The sequence below is a fragment of the Microtus ochrogaster genome, chromosome 10 (genome assembly GCF_000317375.1).
Source record: "Microtus ochrogaster isolate Prairie Vole_2 chromosome 10, MicOch1.0, whole genome shotgun sequence".
In the NCBI taxonomy this organism is placed as follows: Eukaryota; Metazoa; Chordata; class Mammalia; order Rodentia; family Cricetidae; genus Microtus; species Microtus ochrogaster.
In genome coordinates, this window is record NC_022016.1 from 36,624,839 (window position 1) to 36,630,042 (window position 5,204).

At 38.6% G+C, this 5,204-nt stretch overlaps 1 protein-coding gene across 3 annotated transcripts in view; it reads right to left on the minus strand.

The window, feature by feature from the left end:
• Rpgr (retinitis pigmentosa GTPase regulator) overlaps nucleotides 1–5,204 on the minus strand; it is a 50,681-nt gene that overhangs the window by 10,526 nt on the left and 34,951 nt on the right. The window lies entirely within an intron of this gene.

A 5,204-nucleotide genomic window follows, 5' to 3' on the forward strand; every position in this document is an offset into this window, starting at 1 on the left:
AGAGCTAGTTCCAGGACAGGCTCCAAAGCCACAGAGAAACCCTGTCTCGAAAAACCAAAAAAAAAAAAAAACCAAAAAAACCAAAAAAAAAAAAACAAATAAAAATGAAGATCTTAGAGTGTTTTAACTGGCCATTTGTGATTTGATGCTTAAGGTAACAAATGAGATATTTCAGAAAAGTATCTAATTGTGCATATTAAATTCTGTATTTTAATGGTGCAACCCTTTAATACAGTTCCTCATGCTGTGGTAACCCCAACCATAAAATTATTTTGCTGCTATTTCATAACTATAATTTTGCTACTGTTAGGAATAGTAATGCATATGCATATATGTATCATCGGATATGCAAGATATCTGATATGTGGTCCCCAAATGGGTTACAACCCACAGGTTGCGGACTACTGTGTCTAACTCCTCACTTACTGATGCTTTCCTGGAATCCTTCCTGAGGTGCTCTAGTCACAAGAAGGCTTTCATTAGATCTAGTTAACTCGATACATAAGCTAGTGATTGCCAGCAACCTCTACTGAGCTCCAGACACATATGGTGACCTGGACACTGAACATCTGGAGACCATCACAAACTAGCAAGTGCAGAACTGTCATCCTGGCCTGTTTCTACTCCCTTGTTAGTAGTCACAGTGAACAGCACTCTTTCTGCCCAGGTCTCTAGGCCAGAAGAAAGCAAGGCTTCACTTTCCTCTTCCCTCCTAGCTACATCTTTGTCCTAAACCCTCTAATTCCCTGATCCATATCCCCCATCCTCATCTCCACTGTCTATTTCACTCTTTGCCTGGTCTACTATAACTGGCTCCTACCTTCCACACCTGTGCTCCTGCCTACTTCAAATCATTCTTCAAATTGCCACCAGAATAACTGTACACCACCTCAAGTGTAGCCACTCTACTCTTTTTCCCTGTAACATCTTGTATGAGCATATAAGGCCCTTTGCTGGTTAAGTTTTAATCAACATGATTCATTTCAATGTTTCCCTACTCACTCCTGGTAAGTTCATTCTCAACCCTTTCACATAGGAGCTGAAGTTAATCTGCTAACATACTCTATGGTGCTAATGACTTTTCCTGCTGGCTTCTAGAGTCCTCTGAAATCAGGGGCCATATCTTAAGTCTTACATAGCCAAGACACAAAACTTATCTTTAATTAATCTATTTTAAAGAAGCAAGCCATCCATGCATTTTGGAACTGAATTTTCATCTTAACCTGACTTTGGCTAAGGACACAGAAGCAGAAAAACAAACAGCACTGTTAAGAAATAGTCAAGCATACAATTAAGAAAAAAACATGCTAAAAAATGAAAAGATCAAAGCAGAGGTTCCTTGGTGTTTCCAAGTGTTCTTTGGAGAAATACATCTTTAGTCTTCCTGCAGTTGTGATGGGGGAAGGGAGAACAGGGCCATGGGAGGCCAACTGTAACCTGCCCTCACTTGAGGTCTATCTGACTTGAGGAAGACCACTCACTTTTTGGTGCCAGATACATAAATACTTGATGCCAGACATTAAACTGTATGTTACGAACTAATCATGCTATATGACATCAAATTTTCATAATGAAAAGAACGAAGGAAAAGATTACAACACCTTCCTTCACTATTGCATTGGTGGGAGAGAGCACACCACGTAAGCCAATCTCTACAGTGAGTCACTATCACTCAAAACACATCTCAGCGTCACTCACCTTGATGGCTGCTGTTGAGCAGCCATAGATGCTCTGCAGAAATTCTCTGCAGCTTACCTGAACGTCTCTTTCTGCCACAGTTCGCATTAGGAAACTGTACCTCAAGGGATTCTACATATACAATGCCCCACCTTCCCCGCAGTAATGACTAGCAAACTATAACAAACAAGTGAGTAATCAGAGGATATACTGTGCCTGGAATCCCAGCACTGGAGGGGTAGAGACAGAAGGATCCAAAGTTCAAGGCCATCCTTGGCTATGTAGTGACCAAAACACTTTCTAAGCAAGCCCGGGTTTTGAGAGACCCTGTCTCAAAAACAGAATAAGAACTAGCTTTTGAAATCTATGTAAGCAGCTGTCAAGTCACAAGGGATCAAATAGTCTCATCCTTAACTTGTCTTTTTCTCTAATGATGACATCTGTACACATGGAATACCTTTTACTTATGAAAGCTTATGTTCTTTTATGTGCTGTCTCAATGTATCACTAACCACCACAGAACTCCTATCCATTAGCTTTAGAGAGCACCGGGCCTACCACATGTGTGATTTAATGTGTTAGCTGAACACTGGGCAAAGCAAGTTAGCATGCTTTATTTAGGGCTATTGCTCACTTCCATATAACTTCATTTGCGTGAAGCCTGGGTGATTTTTGTAACTAGACTTAAGCCTTTTTTTTTAAAAAAAATGAGGAAAAAAATGAGGAACAGGAATAGCAGAAAGTCTGGTGTGGCAAAGTTATAACAAAGCTGGTTGTAGCTAGAGGCTTTTATAGCTGTTCCCATCACTTAGTTCTCCCATTCTAATTCTGTATGCATTAAAAAAAAAACAAACCAGACACCTACAAAGGCGAAGAAGAAGCTGGTGTAACTTCATACAGCTTGAAAGCACACACTGTAAATAGGGCCCTGAACTCAAAGACTATGCAAATGCTCTTTTGACTATAACTCGTAGGAATTACTACTTCTAAAGGGTGCACCAAGTTTGGGGGTAGGGAAATGCAAAGAAATTGGTAAGAAATGCTGCTTGAAAGGGAATATCTCTATCAGTTCAAATGGTAAAATAGGTGCCATTTGACATCAAGAATGCATCAGTACTGCTCTTCTTGGAAGATGAATGCCTCTGCCTTTGCCATAAATAACTGGATGTTTAGATTTTTGTCTCCCGGGCATTCTCATATGAATTTCCTTTATGACCTTCATGGCTGCCATCCCTCTTATTTAATCTTTTCAAATCTATTTTTAAATAATTACCTTTGGTATACATACTTAATCACACTCTTAATTCTACTCTACAACAATGAATATGGTAGACTTTCGTCAAGGATTATAGTGTCAAAATAGTGGAGTCCAGTATTCAGGGAACACTGGCAACTATCTTTGCAGCAAGTTATAATTTACAGATTGCTCTAAGGAAATGCTACTTCACTTGATTCTTGTCATCTATCTCATGCTAATTTCCACAGAGAATAAAATATATGGAGTTCAACTACACAAAATTCACAAAAGTTACCATGAAAGTCTTCCTTGAAAAATGTATAAGAAATCACTCATGCCCAAGGTATGGAGAAGATGAGACAGGAAATCCACAAAAAAGAAATAAAGAATAGACAATCAAACTAGGTATATTATATAAACCTAGTGAACCGGGCTTCTTAAAAGTTCAGTATCTTATGTTAGACAGTTTTTCTTTCCACAAACAATATTGAGTATATACATTTAATCTTTATTTTACTTGAAAAATTCTGAAAAGCAACAGACAAAATTACAAAAGTCAATGAAAATACATTGAGGACACAACACACATGGAGAATGAAAGCACTTACAGTAGGGTTAAAATAGAAATGACTTGAGTTCAGAAATTTGCAATTACAAAAGACAAGAGACATTAAAGTTATCATAACTTTTAAGAGCAGAAAAAGGAATTTTAAAATAAAACTTTCTTCTTGAAACATTTAAACTTCTACGAACCCCTATATTATATGTTTAAGTTGACTGTCATTTCATGAGCTATAATATCACACATCTAGATAGAAATTTTAAGAGATAAAATTATTAGCCTCTAAGATCTAAAAACAGCTGTTGCTTCATAGATTTTTATCAAAAGGGACAAAAATTGTCATTTCTTTAAAATATAAATTTCTCACTTCAGTTATCATTAACATCATCAATTTTTTTTTTTTGGTTTTTCGAGACAGGGTTTCTCTGTGTAGTCCTGGCTGCCTTGGGACTCACTCTATAGACAGGCTGGCCTCAAACTCAGAGATCCACCTGCCTCTGCCTCCTGAGTGCTGAGATTAAAGGCATACACCACCACTGCCTGGCAAGAGCATCAATTCTTATTAAAATATTATAGGTAGTAGAGACTAAAAAGGGGTACCTAAAATATTTAAAAACATCAAGTTTTGATAGCCCTTAAGCATCTATACTGTTTTTAAAAGAGTGAGTTTTATATACAGAGTACTTATAGTATGCTTCTAGTATATAAATATGTCATTCATAAGGAATATACAAAGTTAACTATAACAGACAGCCTTTTAGTATTTTCTAGTTATAGATTAGTAATTTGGGGGTAACAAATACGAGTTTAGGATGAATCAAGACTCAACAACTCCTCTTGTTGCCTTTGATATATTCTTAGTACAATTGACATCAGTTGTTTCTTAACCATGTGTAACAGTACCATTATAACAAATCAGTTTACTAATCTGTAGTGAGTATATTTATTATGCATAAGGCATGCAAATTACTTCACTGTCCATAATCAGGCCGAATTTAGTCTGTTACTTCAATTCCAAATAAAGTGGTAAAACATTATTCCAGAATTTTTTGGAACCTGGGAGTCCATTCTCTAAAAGTTGTTTTGACTCCACTGGCATTTTAGACCTCTGCTCTTTCCCCCTTCTCCCTACGTTAGTACCAGGCTTTTCCGAATGTGTTCCATGTCTGCCATTTTTCATAGACCCCTTTATTTTACTCACTTTTTGAGACTGTTTTCTGTCTTCCTTACTTTCATTTTCATCTTCTTTTCTACCTATCTCCTTATATTTCCCTTCTTCCCCACCATATGCTTCTTCTTCCTCATTGTCATCACCATACATGTCATTTTGTTCTCTTTCTCCCCCCTCTTCTTCCTCATCTCCTTCCTCTGCATCCTTTCCCTCCCCCTCCTCCCCTTCCCCCTCTTCCTCTCCTTCCCCTTCCCCCTCTTCCTCTTCTTCCCCTTCTTCCTCCTCTTCCTCTTCCTCTTCCTCCTCATCCTCCTTTCCTTCTCCCTCTTCCTCTTCTTCTTCCTCTTCCTCTTCTTGCCCTTCCTCCCTTCCTCCTTCCTCCTCTCCTTTATCATCTCCTTCCCCCTCTTCCCCTTCCTCCTCCTCTTCTTCTTCCCCTTCTTCCTCTCCTTCCCCCTCTTCCTCTCCTTCTTGCCCTTCCTCCATCTCCTCTCCTTTCCCCTCTTCCTCCCCTTCTCCCTCCCCTTCTCCTTCTCCCTCTTCTTCCCCCTCTTCCT